We start from the raw sequence: 19,418 nt of genomic DNA, 5'->3' as shown, positions 1-19,418 counted from the left end.
GTATTTACACCAGGTAGCCTCAGACCTCGGGTTCAGATACATGTGCCCCTCGTAAGAGGCAATGTGATCCTTAGGATCTGAGGTACCATCGTAAGTAATATGTGCCGGGATTTTGACCGTTGGCACATGCTCTTCCAGAATCCACTTCTGGAAGGGCGAGTTCGATGGAACCATGACCGCCTTCCCCTTGTACCCAGCCTCAGGGACCTCGCTCCCTCCTCTCTCAGAGGTGGAAGTGGTTTTCGTCCCCGGCTGAGACAAGGTTGGGTGGGGTCCGGTATCCTCTGGGAAGGTGAGGCGGCTATGCACACTCACCTCCCTCGAACCCAAGCGTTCGTGAACGCTTCGGCGGGCGAATTCCGGGTCCTTGGAGGGCCCCATAGAATTCTGAGCTTCAGAGTGGTCAGAGGGTTGAGGGTTCCTCCTCCTCTCCTTACTGGAGTTTCGGGTGTCCCCTCGCCACCTCTGGCCGAGCTGTCTATGTGGTGGAACTTGTCCACCATCATCCTGACCGATCCTCCTTTTCAGGTTTCTCGGCTGGTGATCATCAGGCATCTGGATTGGAGCCCCTTGAGCTTTAAGGAACTCCATGCAGATGGCCACTGCTCTGGCCACTTCCTCGGTGGAGGGTCCGGAGGGAGGAGTCTCCTGCGGATGTGACCTGGATTGCACGCTATGGCGCGGCGGGGAGTTCCTCGCACCTGAGCCACTCGGTCTCGGGGATGGCCCCGGCTGCCGAGTGTGGTGCGAGGTGTTCTCCTCCTGGAGGCTAGGACCTCTTGAGGCTTCCCTTTCCGGAGAAATGGGGGCCTCCGATTCGGAAGAGGCTTGCTCCGGGGAGGGATAAACCGGCTGGCGTTCCCTCACCGTAACCCGGCCTCCTCCCTTCTTAGCCTTCTTGGAACTCTTTCCACTCTTAGTCATGGCGACTGCCGGAGTGTTTGATGACTGACGCGAAATTTAGTAGCGTTCCCCACAGACGGCGCCAAATTGTTTCGGATGAAAACAATCGAATCTCGGAAGATCCTTTTATCTTGAGGGAACTTGGTCTCGGTCCGAACGACGCAGGAGCCGAGGGTTTCCTGCACAACAAATACACGTAAACTAGCCTCGGGGGGGACGCCGAGGAAGGCCCCTCCGATGCTTAAGTCAGTATATTAGAGAGAGAAAGCTGTGCAAGAGTTTAGTTGCTTGAGGCTTTATTGTCTTACCAAGAATTGACCAAATTGTTGGCTTTTATACCTTGGCTAATGAAGGAGGCGGATTGGGCCCGGAAGTCAGTTGGGCTGGGCCAAGCTGATTGGGCCGTTGACTGACCTTGACATGGCTTTGAGGATGTTTGATTTTTGACTTTAGCATATTTGGAGAGTTGAACCTTAGCCTTGGGCTTTTAATTGGATCATTCAGTGACCAGGCCCAATTAGACTAAATTGGACCCAAACAACTTGTATTGCTACCTAAGTTCCTTTGTATACTCCCTCACTCCTCCGTATGGATATCAAGGGTTTTTAGGATATAAATTTTAATATTTTTATCAAATAAATGTGTGCCCAATTTATAAGGGACATAGAAGTTTATTTAAATAAGATAGATTTTAGGATAGTTGCATGGTTTGCTTATTCCTTAAGAATAGGATTTTACATGTAACCAAAATATTGTGTTTTATTGCAATTAGGAATCCTAGTTAATGTAGCTAGGATTAATATACCTATATAATGGGCTTATGCTGTTATTATATTGGTGCGTGACTGTGATCATTATAACATTTATAAGGGAGAGATGAAAAAGTTGTTATTTTCTGGTTCATGAATTATAAGTTGTTGTTTTCCATACATGATTAGCTGTATATGTAGAATGACTACCATATTTTATAACCGGTCAATTTAAAACATTAGTGTTGTTCATCGTATGTTTACTATATATATTATGGCATTCATTTTCCATTGCCTATAATTCGTTGATGAATGACACTATATTTGGATAACAATAATGAAGGAAAAGGGTAGGGAAAGAAAAAGAGAGAAGGGAAAGGGAGGTGAGGGGAGGGGAGGGGGGGGGGGAAGATGACCTTCCATTTTCCTTTCGAATCTCTCCAACAATAAAGGGATTTGGTTTATTAAAAGGGGAAGGAAAATGGATCCTTCCCATTTCAATCCCTCCCTGATCCTTCCCTCTTTGCATGGTCTGATTTGTGTCTATTTTTCTTTTTTTTTTGTTTTTTTTTTTTTTGTAATGTCCTCCACGAGAGTTACAACTCCAAGAATAGTTTGTCGGTTGTTCAGTACCTGAAACAAACAAAAGCCCCGAATGTTCGGAGGTTTGCCTCCAATGGTCAAGTTAGTATCAAACAAAGCTAATAATTGGAAAGCCAAAATAGAAAGTGGTCATCTCAATTTTCGAGATGTGTGCAATGAATGTTGTAATAGTTGATGAATCGTGAATCTTCCTCCCATTGTTATAAATGTGATGTATTTATAGTGTGGTGGTACTATTGTGGGAGTAAATGCCCTCCTTAGATCATTGTAACCTAGGTAAATTAAATGGGTTGCGCCGTTTTTACGGCTCTTAAGGATTGAGTTTAAAAGCCGCCCATTCCCTAAGCTAATGATGACTGGTGCCACGTGTCATACCCTAATTGGCTCATTTTGAGCGCTGACCTACGGAACACGTGTCACCATTTCATTGGGCCACGTGTTTAGCGTATTTTTATCCAAAACATTTGCCCTTCATAGTAGGTGACATGGCCGTCCACGTGGACACCTATGACACCTGTCGAACACATGGCTAGGGGTTAGTTAATTTAACTGTTCACCTTCCCTTGGATTTTACAATTTTGCCCCTGTTTTTACCCATCTCATATTTATATTTTCAAAAACTAAGGATGATGATGGGTTTTGGAGGGTTGTTACGTATACCCCTGACTTTTGTACCCCGGAAGTTTGTGTATTGGCTGTTGACAAGGGTGATGGGTGATGGTTCCATAACTTTTGGAGATGAGTGTGTGCTTCCCTTGAGTCCTATGAAGGTCGAGTACATACTTGGGATTCCCACGGGGTCGAAGGAATTTCCATGTATGATTCCCGAGGATAAGCAGGCTAAACATAGCAGAATTTTTGAGAAGTTTGGAAAAAAGGAACACATTTCATTAGTAGCTGCTTTAGGGGCACTGATTCGACAGGATGAGGAAGGTAATGTGTTGCCGCTGTCGAATGACGAGAAGGCTGATTTCAAGATAGGGTTTCTCATAACAGCTCTGGGGTACTTATTGTGTGCTACAGCAAACACAAGCTATCTTGGGGTGAAGCTTGTACCGTCGTTATTGGTTTACGATGAAGCGGATGAGTTTGACTAGTGCACTTATGTATTTAACTGGATGGTTGTATCAGCCAGGAGTTTCCAAAAGAAATTTGCTCGTGATGGATATGTTGTAGGTTGTGGGGGCTGTATTCTTTTTTTGTTGGTGAGTATAATTGGGTATTTGCCACTGTAGACCAAAAGCTATTTTAGTAATCTTATTAAATTTTCCTACTGTCCATTTTTTGTAGATTTTTTTTATCTAGATCACCTTAGTCGCGTCCCAATGAGGTGGGGAGTGAGACCAAGACTGGAGGCTTGGTCCGAAAAAAAGATCAATGAGGCGGTTGGCGATGACCAAAAAAAATCTGGGGATTTTCGAAAATTACGGGTTAGTATTAGTTTGACTTTCATATGATGAGAATACATCCCTGCTGAAGCTATTGACTTTAATTCTTTTTCAGTCTCTGGATGTAGCGAATGGGGAGCCGCATCCGTTAACTCCTCGGGAGGGTCCAAAGCAAAGGGTGGAAAGCGTAGATGTGCAACAGACTACGTAGGAGGTAGACGCGGAAAAACTTACGCAACAGGTTTTATGCAAGTCAATGATAGCTTCATATGTAGCTTTGTAATTTATATAAAATAATTGACAAGTGGTATGGAGGTTGTTTATATTTTGTTTTTATGATTTCCTGAAGGTGTTGGATAGAATTACTCCGAAGGTGGTGGCTATGATAGATTTGAGATTAGCTGACGTTATGAAATCAATGCACAAGCTGATGTCGCAATGTGTTGACGTAACTAATGCCTGGAGAGTGAGTAGGGGGGAGCCAATGGAGAGGGGTAAGCAAACGGAGAAGGATGTTGTGCATGAAGAAGAGGCTTTGGGAAGTTATTTGTTGGGGAAGGAACAACTGGAAGAAGGTGCAAACGTAGTTGGTAGGGAAGAGGCTCATGCTGATGCTGCTTCCGGTGACGACGACTTGGACCGTGTGGTTCGAAATATATCGGTTGATCCACTATTTGCAGAGGCTAGGGGAGTGGCCAAGTTGGTTGGGGATGAATCCAAGGTGGTTGGGGCTGATGAAGGTGTTCGGTCAGAGTTACATGGCTGGTTTTCTAATCATGAAGTGGAAGAAGAGAACATGGAGCCTTGACTTGAAATAGTTGTGGGCTTGCTTAGGATAAGGGGAACTACTGTCTTGGTTGATGGTCGATGCAGTTTGGCAAATTCATCTTCATTTGATGAGGAAAATGAGTCTGCTGGGAAGGCGGTCGGAACTGCTGATAAAAGGGCGGTGAAACCTACCGAGGCCGCCTTAACATCCATGTTCACCAATGTGTCAAAGACCCGTCGCCATACAACGGTCGAGACAAGTCTACTGCAGTTTGTAAAGTGGTGGAAGGACCTGAAGGATCCACTTAGGTAATTCAAAAACGTGTAAATGAGTGTGATAATTCTTTTTTGTGCATGCCTTTTGGAAAATGTTGGTTTTAATTGTAATTTCTAATATGTTTATGTGTGTACTTGGTGTTGTGTTGTGATGGCTCACCTCATAGCCCTGGTATGGTGATGATAAAGTGTGATCACATGGAATCCAACCAGAGGGATTGCTATGAAGTGGTGTACCATAAATCGCGGGTTTCCACTAATTACGTTAGAATGGCCAGTGTGCTATACACGACCAAGCAATGGGCCACCAAAGACTTTTGGAACAGAAGCAAACATCTTGACCCAAGCTTCTCGATAAGTGGTTCGTGGTTCATTTCACCTCTAGGGTGTCATATTGACGTCCACAAAAGATGATGGTCATGCTTTTTGTTTATTTTTTGTCTGGATCGTAGAATCTACTGTTGTTGAACGAATGAAAAAAAGAACATATTTGTAACAATTATGCCAAATTTCTCCTGAGCTTTAACCAGTCGCAGATTCGAGCGGTCATCTACTTACTCACATAGTTCAATATTGTAGGTTTAAATGTGTTTAACGAATATGCTATAAATTGTGCTTATGGCATTGACATTGTCAATTTACTAGGTCTTTGTCCTAGTGCTCGAAGTTCCTGAGGATTCCCCTGACGAGTCGCATTGGTGGTGCTTAGCATTACACATGAAGGCTCAACAGTTTTGGATGATAGATTCCATGTATCCTAACCCGTTCACCACACATGCCAAAGAGATTGATCTTCTGGTACTAATACTAATCACTTTCATTGTAAACAAACATGGTATTTATTGGGACCGTTTGGTTATGTGTAATGTGTTTGGCACACTACAGGTTAGTGTTATCGACGTCCTTTTCTGAATGTGTGACCTAGCATAGAAGGCTGGTCAGCTAGATTCTTGGACCAGATGCACTGTTGAGATCTTAGAGCCAAAGGATAAGTAAGAGCACTTGTTTCCTTATTTGCTTACTGTGCCAATAACTATTAGCCTATCTTTAAGGTCAAAAGAACGTATCTTCAACTTTCATATTGATTGTAGTCCTCCAATATGCAGCTCATATTGTGGTGTTCTTATGCTGGCGTGTATTAAGTTCTTTGCCAGAAGATTCACCACGAGGTTCAGTGTGGTAAGTGGTGTATATATCTGTGTTTTGTGTGAAGATCTCTGGAATGGTTGGCTAAAGTGTTTGTTCTATTCTTACATTTACAGGGGAAGATTCCTATTGCTCGTGTAAATCTGTTCTTAGATGACGTGGAGTGTGAAGTGAACAAATTGAAAGATTGTCTAGGAGATGTGATTTCAGGTCCTAGGAAAACTACGCAAAAACTGTGATGTGTTGGTGTTAGTGGCTGGATAATGGTGTAATTATTTCCTGGGGTTGAAGTGTGGGACTGTGGTGTTTCTGAGTACTGTCTTTTGAACATTTGTTTTCTGAGTACTGGTGGAATGTAAATGACAATCATCTAATTACCAAACGTTGCAAGTAACACTAGTGGAATGTGAATGATAATCTTACAATTTAGTTCACAGTTGTATAGTAGAAGTGTCATTTGTCTTCGAAATGGTACATTAAATTGGTGTGGGTTGTACCATTTATCTGGTTTTGTTTAGGTATAATTAAAAGTACAAACGTACCACTATGATTACAGTTGTGCATAATCATTTCATGTAAACAACGTAGGTACGTCGTAGGTGCACACAATGTAGGGCTCATTATTCATGTACACAGCACGGCATAGTTACGTAGTATGTACATTACAAAGCTTAAGACAATTTAATGTACCACTATCACAGTTAAGTGGAATATTCAAGGTTCCCCCTACTCGTAATAACTTTAGAGCTAATACATGCATTAAAATAACAATCAAGGCTCAAACAATCAAGGCTCAAGCCATAAAAGAACATAGTGAAGACATAGTCGAACATAGTTAAGGAATAACCAAAATAGAGTGTTAGGAAATACAGGAAAATAGTTTTGGGGAAAGGCAAATAAAGCTACAGCTCACAAAGATATAGAGCATTATAGAGAATTTGATCCCTGCTTCATCATAGGTCTTTTCTAAATCCCCAATGGTGGGTGGAACCATCAGAATCCAAACCAGCATTGAAGTAGTAACTACCTGCCTTTGCCTCCTCGTCCGAGCTGAACGGGTCATTGTGCAATTGAACTTTTTGCGAAGGCCATGATGGTGGTGGTGGTGGAACCTGTAATTGCAAACAACACTTAGTCAGCTAAATAACTCACATTGCACTAACTTACACTCAAAATAATATTATTACTCAAAAAAATTACCTGGAAAAAACCATCAACAACCAACCCATTCGCCTCACTAGATATGTGGAAGAAATTTCCCCTCGGCATATTTGGTTTCCAAAACATCATAACTCCACTAGGCCTTGACTGCGGACCACATATCTCTGCTTGATATTCACCTGGGAGGCTACAAACAACGAGATTGTTCGCCTCATGTTTTCTAGAACAAGCTTCCAAAATGATGACCAAGATCGGGTTAAATTTTTCGTGTAGGGCCACGAAGTGTTCCGTAAAGGAGGGCCTTGTGCACCCTCGGGCGTTCCAAATTAGAATGAGCGACCCCTAATCGACTACGCCATGCTCTTCGATGGTTGAGGAAATATGCTCTCCTTTATAGCTAACACGGTGGTACCGTTTACGAATGGGCCAACGATGGTTAAGCCTAGGATTAGTGGTACAACCTTCAACCTAGAACCTTAGGTGGGTGTTAGTAGTATCGACCGTCATGAGGTGGAGGGTATCCGTGAAAGACCCAACAAATATGTGGCGCTAAAGCGTGGGGAAACTGTAACCAACTATGGAGTCGGTGTTAAGATTGGGTTTCAAGTCAATTGCCTCCTGTATCTCAGGTGGTACCGTGAGAGGGGACGGCGAGGAATAGAACCTCTCTATGAGCCAATACAACATGACACAAGCTCCCTCGTCGTAGCAACCCACCAAGTCCTCTAAGAGAGGAAGGTGTCCAGAAATCGCCCTGTCATCTTGTAACAGCATGCCATTAGTTTGGCAGCACATTGATTGGAGGATATGTGCTCTAATAGACTGCACAGGCTGGTATATACCTTTATAAAAGTTGTAAGCATTGCTAAAATACTTTACTAAATTCAGGTTTATTTCGGTCACCAACCCCAGGTTTTTTTTGAAAGTACAATATCGGTTGTCGTGGATGGGGTAAGAGTTGGTGACCTGAGCTACAATGGTTCACAACGGAAGTTCCGGCCATTTTAGTTGCTTAGGAAGAGGATGGAGATGAGATGAAATGAGAAATGGAAGGAAATGGATGCAGAGTATGGATGGAAATTGAAGTGAATTTTATTGTGATGAAATTGTTTCAAATTCCTTCAAACTGATGCATCAGTTCCCCAGTGTATTGTCTTGTCCATGAAAGCACAACTCGTCTTGGAAATGGTGCCAAGGTAGTCACGATTTTTTGGTGGTACATTTGACTTCTGTATTCGCTTGGACCATTTTCCTCTTTTAGAGAACTAAGTGTACCACTGTGCGTATTGTTTAAATTTTTACCTTAAGATACGATGGTGAATTTTGGAATGCAGGCTACACGACCTAGGTCCGGTACTACGGCTCAGAGCAGTCGTTTCAAAAGAAACGCACATTTATTCCAGTAGAACAGTATATATTCACAAATATTGTTATACAGTATCGTAAATCTCTAAATCTCCAGAAGGTTGTGCTAAACAATTTATTGAGGGATTATGAATGGGTTATATGAGGTCAACTCTAGTACTAGATACATGCGTTTTCCTTTTCTTTTGTACCACCCGTAATACAGTGGTTCTCTTAAATATTTATTTTGTCCCACCTTATTATAGTGGTACCCTAGTTATCTATATAATTTAACAGTTGATAACAATAAAGGACATGGACGACCCAGACAACGAATTCCAGCAGATGGACGTATATGTTTTAAAAGTTACTGAACTCGTTGATGGGGTAAGTATCCCAGGGGTTGCGATTATGTAGTTTAAGGGTACAGAAAGGAATTTCCATAAGAGTCTAAGACATGTGTGAAACCCACTACGAAAGATAATAGTGTTGCGAACAAATGTAAGTTAAAATTGTCCTCTTATGAGTGGACTGTAGCATTCCTACACTGAAGCACTCCGACATACTATGTGAGTTAGTTTCACTGAAGCATTCCAACATACAATATGAGTTAGTTGTTTGAATTACCACTGTCAATAGTTTTTTAAAGTGTTGTTCTGTCCATAGGTTGTGATTTACAAATTAAAAACATACTATGACTTAGTTATTAGTAACTAGTTATTAATAATCCATTTCTTTTTCTAGTGGTTCATTTTATAAGCAATTTTGTACCACAATGACTTCAGTGGTCCCCAAGTTGTCTTAGTGATACCCTGGATCACATGACACGGTGTCCTTGAAACTTTACACGTTTGATTAGTAAAAAATGGTTTAACAACCTACATTGAGTCAAAGACAAAATTCAAGGACTGCGATATAGTCACTAAAGAGAACTCTAGTATTGATACAAGTAAGTGTTACGGGAAAAAATGGTATTGAACAGTGCTCTACGGTCATCGTAAATATCATAACGTTCTGATTTACAAATCACTAAGATCCTAGTGTACTATGACTTAGTTATAAGTAACTTGACTAGTTGGGTGATGTCAACGTCCTCCTACATAGGTATTTGTACCATCCTGAAGAAGAATAATCCATTTCTTTTTCCAGTGGTTCATTTTATACACAGTTTTGTACCACCGTGACTTTAGTGGTACCCAAGTTGTCTTAGTGGTACCCTTGATCACATGACACAGTGTCCTTGAAACTTGACACGTTTGATTGGTAAAAAATGGTTTAATAACCTACATTGAGTCAAAGACAGAATTCAAGGACTGCGATATAGTCACCAAAGAGAACTCTAGTATTGATACAAGTAAGTGTTACGGGAAAAAATGGTATTGAACCCGCTCACTATCGTTGAATAGTTTCCAACAGGGCTCTACGGTCATCGTAAATATCCGAATGTTCGGATTAACAAATCACTAAGATCCTAGTGTACTATGACTTAGTTACTAGTAAATTTACTAGTAATTATTTATTAGTAACTTGACTAGTTGGGTGATGTCAACGTCCTCCTACGCAGGTATTTGTACCACCCTCAAGAAGAATAATCCATTTCTTTTTCCAGTGGTTAATTTTATATGAAGTTTTGAACCATCGTGACTTTAGTGGTACCCTAGATCACATGACACGGTGTCCTTGAAACTTGACACGTTTGATTGGTAAAAAATGGTTTAACAACCTACATTGAGTCAAAGACAGAATTCAAGGACTGTGATATAGTCACCAAAGAGAACCACTAGTACATAATTAACCTTAAGTAACACCTAAAAAGTGTTACATAAAGTGGTAAAAGTGTTATTGTAGACAATAGGTAACACTTTAGTGGGTGATACATCCACCCATGTTACCTAAGGTCTTATGTAACACTTTGGATAACATATGGTAACACTTTTAAAAGTGGTACCATAAACCATCTTATGTAACACTTTTTTATATTATTATTATCAGTTTTGAAGTGTTACTTTTCGATCCTTAAGTAACACTTACTTATCTTTAGTAACATTTTTCAAACATATAGTATCACTTTATCCGAAATTATGTATCACTTTTTCAATCTAATGTAACACTTTGTTAATTATTAACATTTTTCAATCATCTTTTGACATATAATAGCACTTTATTCGACATTATGTATCACTTTTTGCAAGCTTATGTAACACTTTATTCATTAATAGGTAACATTTATTATTATTATTATTATTATTATTATTATTATTATTATTATTATTATTATTATTATTTATTATTAAAAAATCACAAATCAATACAAAGTACTTCACCTGATCACCACAAGCTATATTCATTATCAATAAAACTAAATTCAATCTTTAATTGATAAAGGTGAAGTCAAATACAAGAAAAAACCAAATAAATCAAAACTTAGTAGTACTCCATTACACTATTATTATATACAATTAAAAAGAAAAAAAAAACTACACAACAGCTCCAAGGAAATAAAACTAATGGAATCAAGTTTCTCTCTATCTTCTACTAATTGCTTGATGATTTACGAGTGTCTTCGATTAATCTGCACAATAAGCAAAAAAAAAAAAAACTAAAATTAAAAATCAATCAAATATACACTAAAGTTAAACATAGAGACATAATTAGGCCTAACAAGTGAACACAAAAAAATGTATACTGAAGCCTATAATGTCAAACCTTCCAAATATATCTTGATCATGTTAGTTCATATTGTATTACAGCCTTAGAAAAGATAAATTGAGTACCATATACCGAGAGCAATGCAAGTTCATTTGTCAACATAACATTTCAGCCAATTCATACAGATCTTATAGTGCAAAAAAAAAAAAAAAAAAAAAAAAAAAAAAAAAAAAAAAAAAACAGAAGCTTAAAGAAATTGATCAACCCACACTTCAAATTAAAAGAAAGCAAATACCTACCCATCTACAATAATGAGTAAAACATGGTATCGTCCTCTACTCTCCTCAACAATTGTCATGGCCATCTCAACTACAGGAGCAAACAATGTAGGTCCTGCCACATCGAGAGATAGATAGTGAGCCATTGAATTATCATGAAAATCTAACAATAAAAAGAAATGGAGCCAATATAACAAAAATACGATGAGAAATTAAATTTAGTTTATTTTTTTGACTGGATTTAGTTTATTAGTTAAGCAGAATTAACTATTACTCCAATAACAGCCAATCATCCATTGTTAATCCATCCCTTCATCCTGAAACAGAGCATCTTACAATAAGGAGACTTAACCATTAACTTCAAGGCCCTTGGGAGATCTGCGAGGATGGGATAATAGCTCCAGCTTAAGCGACGGGAGGGTGAAAGACATGATCTTGTGAGGTATCAGATGCAGCTTGAGGCACAAATTGCCAAAAGGGAACACCAAAGTAATTAATCAAGGGCATCAATTTGCCACCAACAGCTTGACAGGGGATAGCGTATGAAGTTGGAACTGAAGTAGGATGGAAATGTAAGCTAGGACAAGAACCTACAAAGTTAATTCTCTACTCTAACTTCTCTTTAATATCTCTGACACTAACCTATGTTTTTCAACGGGAAGGGCTTTTTTCTTTGCCTGCATTAGTACAATGTGCAGATAGTTTAGACATCACCATCCTTGATAAACAGAACTACCAGTAAGAGATTAAGGAATCAAATAATATACAAAGTATTATTTGGTATTAGGGCTGATTTGTGAGATTATTGGCTAGCAGGTTGATGTAAAATCCTTAATTTGTTCAAAGCTTACAGATCAAAGCAAATATAAAAGAGTCAGAACCTTCAATTCATTAATCTTTTCTTTTAATTCGCCATTTTGGCTAGTTAAGTTACAAGTTTCTTCACGTAACAGCTTTACTTGCCGAATAGCATCAGTTAGTATAGCGGCTTTGTGAAACTTGGGTGTTGTTCCAGACCTTAATGTTTCACTTAACTCAAGGAACCTACCAACAAACTGGTAATAAGTACATTGAGAAAAATAATAAGGCGAAATGAGATCAAAATCCCTCAAATATTAAAACTGTACATGCCTTTAATTTAGAGGATCCCTTTATTGTTTCTCACGGCATGCTTTGGAGCTGCTGGATGCAGTGACTTATCCCAAGTTACAATTTTTAACAAGTACCTTTTTCGGCAGCAGTCATCAAAACCATACAAACCCTCACTTTAATCTTGAGTGTCCGCACTACATGGACAAAAAGAAAGCAAACTCAAACATATTGTATATGATCAACAAAAATAATCCCTAAGATACCTTAATTGAATCAGACTTCGTGTGAACTAACTCATTTCCACAAAGTATTCTTGCTTTGGCAAAACTAGATTTGATTCAAAGAATAGCCCAAGAGAAACAACTCAATGGTGCAGAAGAGCATAACGACAATCAGCGCAATTGCAAACCGTCATCAGTAGTAACCGAAGGCAGCAGCAGCTTGCAATTCAACCGTAACAGCAGTAGCAGCAGACAACCATAACAGCAGTAGCAGCAGACAACCATAACAGCAGTGGCAGTAGACATTTGTTACAACAGCAGACATCAGTTAACAGCAAACAACCATAACAGCAATAACACCAGCAATATTCAGCGGTAACAGTGACATCAACGGCACCAGTAATAGCAGTAAACAGCTCCTTGCTTTAGATAATGCATCATGAAAAGAAGACGGGATTTCAACCACTAGTGCAATCTCATTTAAGGAGTTACACATGTTCTTATTTACCCTATCTTTAACCATGGTAAGTTCCTACACAGATAACCAAAAGAAAATCAACAATCCACTTAGCTAAATGCCAACTTTTAATATTCTTACATGATCCACAGGTAACATTGTAGCCCCTATAACCTGGCCTAGTTATCCGGGGTAATGATTGTCTACATATAATGTGACAGCCATTAGAGCTTCATTTGCATGAGAGGTCGAGAAACATATACACAAATTTACGAGTAGTAGCAAATAGCAGTAGCTGTAGCAGGCACTAGTTACAGCAGGTTCTTGATGTTAAGGTAGTTAGCAGCTTAAACCAAGAAACATGACACTGAAAGTCAAGATCGTGAGTTTTACAAACAACAGTTTCAAGCCCTAGGGTTGTACTTAATAGCAGGTCAAATCCAGACACAAGTGCTAAAAAAGGGCACATCAATCCTTGTCTATGTTATTTCAAAAGCATTACATTCTTGCCTAACTTTCTAATTGTAACCTAACAACCAAGAGCTTGACTAGAAGTAACTGATTACGCAACCATGAGAAAGAGATAAATATAGTATAACTGAGTTTTTATGACTAAAGTGAAAGCTAAACTCATCATACACCTAAAATCCCAAATAACATCAAACAAAATACAAGGAGAAAATAGGTAAATTTTAGAAAAATATCCAATTAATCATCTTAACCCCACAAAAATGTGGCAACTGATGCAACTATCACTAATTTTGTTACAAAAGTAACAAATAATTAGAAAAATTATAGGGATAATGAAATATAATAACCCAATTCCATAATTAGAGCTTAATATGTATATATATATATATATATAAAGAAAAAAAAAACCTTTCCAAGAGTGGTAGTTTTGGCAGCAGCAGGAATTAACAACAGTAGCTTGAATATCAAACACCATTCCTCTAATTATAATTGGCATTGCCTTTGATTTCTTCATCTCTTTCGCCCATAATTACTTGGATTCTTGACAAGCTTATGAGTTATAAATTCAAAAAATAAATTAATTAAATTATAATTGGTCAGATTAGTCAACAAAGATCAAATTAAAAGGTAAATCAATCAGCAGTATTCGAAAAAAAGAAAAAATGAAAAATCCCAAACTCATTTAATTAGTGAAATTAAATATGCATGCAAAATTCCGTATGAAAATAGTGAAATTAAATATGTTAATAGGAAAATTCAACATCAAATTAAGAATTCATCTATAAGATCAGAGAAAGGGAATCAAAACCCTAACTTTAGCTAGCTCAAATTCTTGTTGATAGTGGAAGGGAGAGGAAACGACTAACCCTAACCTAAAATTTAAGGTGGAAGCGATCGACTAGGATGGACGCTTATAGGTGGTAATCGCTGTCTTTGGAGGTGGCAATCGTTGTCTCTTCGCTTGGAGCACGGGCTGTTGTTTACATCTTCGAGTTAGAACACTGGTCGCGATGGAGGTAGGCTGTGGTGGACGGGGGCTACGATGGAGCACCGGGAATGAGAAGAAGGTAGTGGTGGAAGCCAAGGAAAGGAGGTGCAGTAGAAGCCGAGGAAGGGAGAAATACGAGGAGGAAGAAAGTTGGGTTACACGAGGGTCGATTGAATGTTTGAATCAGGTAACCGGTGTTGATAAGAAAAAAAAAATTAAAAAACAAAATATCAAAATGTTACAACCAAGTGATACCTAATATCAAAGTGTTACAATAAAGTGTTACATAATATTAAAGTGTTACAAAAATTGTTACCTAAAACAACAATGTTACAAAAGTGTTACATAAAAATCAAACAATCATGATTTTGTTAAAGTGTTACCGGTAGGTGTTACTTAAGCCCAATTTTGTAGTAGTGAACTCTAGTATTGATACAAGTAAGTGTTACGGAAAAAAATGGTATTGAATAGGGCTCTACGGTCATCGTAAATATTCGAACGTTCTGATTCACAAATCACTAAGATCCTAGTGTACTATGACTTAGTTATTAGTAACTTGACTAGTAATTAGTTATTAGTAACTTGACTAGTTGGGTGATGTGAACGTCCTCCTAGGCAAGTATTTGTACCACCCTTATGTCACTGAAGAGAACTCTAGTTAAAGAAAGGGATTGCGATTACGACATTGTTAGTTAATGAAGGTTATTTGTCCGAATTAGAACATTATTCACTTTTTATTGTCCCATACATACCTAAAATTGCAAATTCTACTCTTACAACACAAACAGAAAATCACACAAAGCTTAAGCATATTTTAGTGGTACATTTATTGCTTAAGACATGTACCATTAATTATTATATTCATGCATAACTGTGAAATGGCAGTTTCCCAGATTATGCGCGCCGGATTTCTAAATCTCCCCCACTAAATCATCATATGCGCTTAAAATTGACATTGATTATCCACCATCATCATCACATCTCCCAACCCACTACATCCACTCCCTTGCAAAATGTGAACCGTCACTTTACAGTCTACTTATACGTCAAACATTTTTTACAAAAAAAAACTCATTTCATTCTATTCCAAAAAACAGAGGTCAAATTTCAAAAAAATCGCAAAAAGGAAAAATGGATGTAAAAGCGAAAAGGCGAAAAATTTCAACTTTTATGGTTGACATCCTTCCGTCAGAAGTGTTGGCGACCATTCTAAGTTGCTTTGTTAAGTTATCTCTTGCTGATTTATTCGGTGCAAATTAAGGTAGGCTTAAACTTGCAATATGTACTCTGTTTCTCATCATATACACAGAGAATGTAATAATGTAATTTCTGCCGTATAACTTGATAATAGTTGTAAGACCCTGCGACGGATAGCCGAACAAAAAGGGGTCCTTCAACAAATTCACCTTCCTTGGATTTAAACACGAAGTTGGTCACACAGAGAAGAGGCGGACACGTTCTTCATGAAGTGCGTGCAGAATGAACATCCTGAAGCTCTGCTTAAGTTTGGATTTGTACGTCTTCTTTCTCATTTCTTGGGATTTTTACTCCTTAGAATTTTTATTGTAGACTTCTAGTAACTGTTTTCTCATTTCTCTTTACTGTAGCGACAATACTAAAACACCTTGGTGGTAGACGAAGGATTGACGAGGTTGAAAAGAGCAACTGAGTTGCAGAATTCAATGGCAGCATATGTAGTAAGCCTCATATATATATACACCGGCGAAGAAGAAAAAGGTATTAAGCTTTTGGAGAACACTATCAACAGCATCGGATCTGCAGGGATAGTCTAGTGCAGAAGGAAGTTACGTGACGTGGCGAGTTCAAATTGAATGCAAAATCATATGGTTGTACATTATATGCCACAGCCAAAAATATTCTGCAAACAAAAACTACAACACGAAAAGAACTTATCCGGATGGGTTGGTCTTTATGACGAGGATGTTGAAAGTACAATATCTTGTTTAACTTGTAAATGCATTAGGGAAATAAGCGTATTTTATACAATAGTACGTGGTCTACTCACCGGTCCTGTGTGATGAATATGATCTATATAATGACATTTCTTTTTTAAACTTGCAGATTATGATTTGTTAACTTTGTGTTTCGGTTGCACATAATGATATGTTTTACATTTCTTTTTTGAACTTGCACTCACAATTGCTACTACACGTGCGATGTTAGTTAACGGTTTTGTCTCAGTTTTATTTTTGACATTAAAAAAAACAGCCAAATTAGGTTATGTGTTTAAGTTCCATCAATTATAGTCGTTAATTTACCACAATCACAATTGCTAAAAGGACAATTGCTACTACACGAGTGATTTTTGTTAACGGTTTTGTCTCAGTTTTATTTTTGATATTAAAAAAAAATCCGTTTTAGGGTATGTGTTTAAGTTCCATCAATTATAGTCGTTGATTTACCACAATCACAGTTGCATTACCAACACTACAGATACGATTTTCAAGTGGGTGTGTGAGATGTTTGAAAATATGGGTGTTGTAAAAGGACGATTTAAAATCATGAAGATTTGGCTAATGTTTTAATTTTAATTAAAGTGATAGTTGACAACACAATGACAATGACACACTTTCTGAAACGCAAGTATTTTTGACAATTTGACAATGACCTTACAATGCCAAAGTTCATGGGAAACACGCGTAATATTTGGACTGATGTACTACTTCACTATTTCGCAGTGAAATTGTAATGCAGTGTAGGAGGGCATATAGTTTCTCCACTATTCCTCTCTTCTTAATTCCCCAAATTTTTTTCCCCATATAAATTCGGAATTACAAAAATCAAAAAAATCTTAACCAAATATTCAAGCATTGTCACCTTCAATTCTTAATCCTTCATTCTCATACCCTCATCAATTTCAATCTCTCTCCCCTAACCCTTCTTTCTCTCTTCCTATTTATGGTTATACTCCGGGTTTCATGAATTTAATTACATATTAATCACATTATATTGTCTGAAATTGCTTACGTATTACCCACTTGTCTTTTCTATGCAGTTTTGATGGACTAATAGTGCCTTTTCAAAATTGTGGCTTTTTAAAATATCTCTTTCTAACATTGCTTCGTTTATTGTGTTTTACAAAATTTTCAATTCTCATCAGACTTTTCTTTTTAAACCCCTTTCGTTGTCTTTTCAGTTCTCCGTTTTCTTTGACATTTTTGTTTACGCAGCTTGTGGTTTCTCCAAATTATTAGAAATATTTTCCTCTTCTTCCTACGAACACCGAAACCATGGCTACAAACAGGGAAGTGAGTGAGTTGGAAGCACAGCTTGAAGTGTTGTACACTAAATTGGCTGAAATTCGTGCCCAGTGGAAGGTCAGGGGAGAAGAATTGGCAACAATTAGAGCGGCACATACGCCAAAGCTACAAGAAGCAAAGGTTTTGTCGGCCCAATTGAAGTGGGTTCGACACCAGCGCATTGCAGAGCTTGATGGGAAAGTTGATGAAATTCGTAGAAGTCATTTATGAGGTTATGGAAGAGATGGGGCGGCAATTGAAAATGTGGAACCGGTTGAGAGGATAATTGAACAAAAGAGGGGTGGAAATGTGGCTAGGAATGTTGGTGTTCGAGGAGGTCATGTAGAATAGAGGGGTGAAGGTGGTGTTGGAGGAGGTCCTGGAGAACAGAATGAGGTTGGTGGTGTTGATGATGAGATGGAATGCATAATTAAATATAAGAAACACCACATATATGCTCTGGTATTGTTTTTAACTTGCGTATGTGTGTTTGTCTTTGTATTCGTGGAATAATTATGTGTGACTAATTTTGTTCTTGTGTTGTTTTCCTTGTGCGTAGCCTCTTCCTAGTCATCGGAATTATTTTGCTTTTGTTTTTTCGGCTCCTGTTCGTATTCAACGTGGTCCTGGAAGTCCAGCGTGGAATGTGGAATTGCTTAGTGGTAATATTAGTGACACTCGTGGTCTATTCATGTATTCTGGTTGGGAAAACTTTGTGGCTGACAATGATGTAGCATGGTGATACTCTCGGTGTCCGTTATGTTGGTCAAGGAGTTTTCCATATATTACTGTGCTAACAGATGTTGATGATGGTGATGCTAATAACTAAGAAATCAATTGTCTATTGAAACCTTGTGTTGGTTTATGTCGGTAGTAGCTTTTGATAATCTAGTTTTAATTGTAGCATTTTGGATTATACTGATGATAATCAATTTGGTACTCTAAGCTTAAAAATGCAGTTTCTTTTGGACAATATTTGTGTATTGAATAACAATATTGGCATTTTCAACAACTATTCTACTTTAAATAAGAAGTTCAGCATCTATATTTCCAAAAACATAACATACTTAGCTTTATTCATATGAAATAGCATATTACAGCTGCATTACATTATTTCAAAGCTACCAATAATAACACAAAATACATAACAACACCAATTTTAACCACAAAATGAACAAAGTCAGCAAATTCATCTATTTTGTGCATAAACTCATTGAATTCTCTCCTCAGAAGTTGAACACTTGTAGCTTCAGGTGTGTTACCCACCCTACCTGCTGTGTCACACACAAACTGCTCCTCCTTAACCCACATGAAAAATTCACATAACCTGCACTTGTAGTAAGGCCTTCCTGGGTTTGAAACAAAGCTTGAGAATTGAATATCAGTAGCTCTTGAGGGGTCACAGTTGCAATTTACTGATTTGAACCACAAACTACTTCCACTCCTGATGCCTGAAGAACCCATGCCAGAAGAAGTCATTAACAAGCAAAAATAAAAACAGGGAAAAGGGAAATTTGAGATGACGAAGAACAATAAGCTGCAAATGTGGGTAGGTTAGTTTGAATAGAAAGAGGGAAATTTCGAATGAGGCATCTCCCATTAGGTGAGAAGACCTCTAAGTTCGTAAAACTCCAAGTTTTTATTGGTCGGGTCCCGACTAACCT

General features: G+C 38.3%; 2 long non-coding RNA genes across 2 annotated transcripts; both read right to left on the bottom strand.

Annotated features, from left to right (window-relative positions):
• Positions 1-10,692: 10,692 nt before the first annotated feature.
• LOC110717018 lies at positions 10,693-11,556 on the bottom strand. The gene is made up of 2 exons (XR_002510661.1): positions 11,287-11,556; positions 10,693-10,910 (listed from the first exon to the last, which is right to left on the bottom strand). It is a non-coding gene; the product is annotated as an uncharacterized LOC110717018 (long non-coding RNA).
• Positions 11,557-11,933: 377 nt separating this feature from the next.
• Positions 11,934-14,768, bottom strand: LOC110717012. Its single transcript, XR_002510660.1, has 3 exons — positions 14,379-14,768; positions 13,915-14,055; positions 11,934-13,110 (listed from the first exon to the last, which is right to left on the bottom strand). It is a non-coding gene; the product is annotated as an uncharacterized LOC110717012 (long non-coding RNA).
• Between the last annotated feature and the right edge of the window lie 4,650 nt (positions 14,769-19,418).

The sequence above is a fragment of the Chenopodium quinoa genome, unplaced genomic scaffold, assembly GCF_001683475.1.
Source record: "Chenopodium quinoa cultivar QQ74 unplaced genomic scaffold, ASM168347v1, whole genome shotgun sequence".
In the NCBI taxonomy this organism is placed as follows: Eukaryota; Viridiplantae; Streptophyta; class Magnoliopsida; order Caryophyllales; family Amaranthaceae; genus Chenopodium; species Chenopodium quinoa.
Note: the sequence above shows the minus strand (reverse complement) of the source record. Positions and strands in the feature narration are given on the sequence as shown.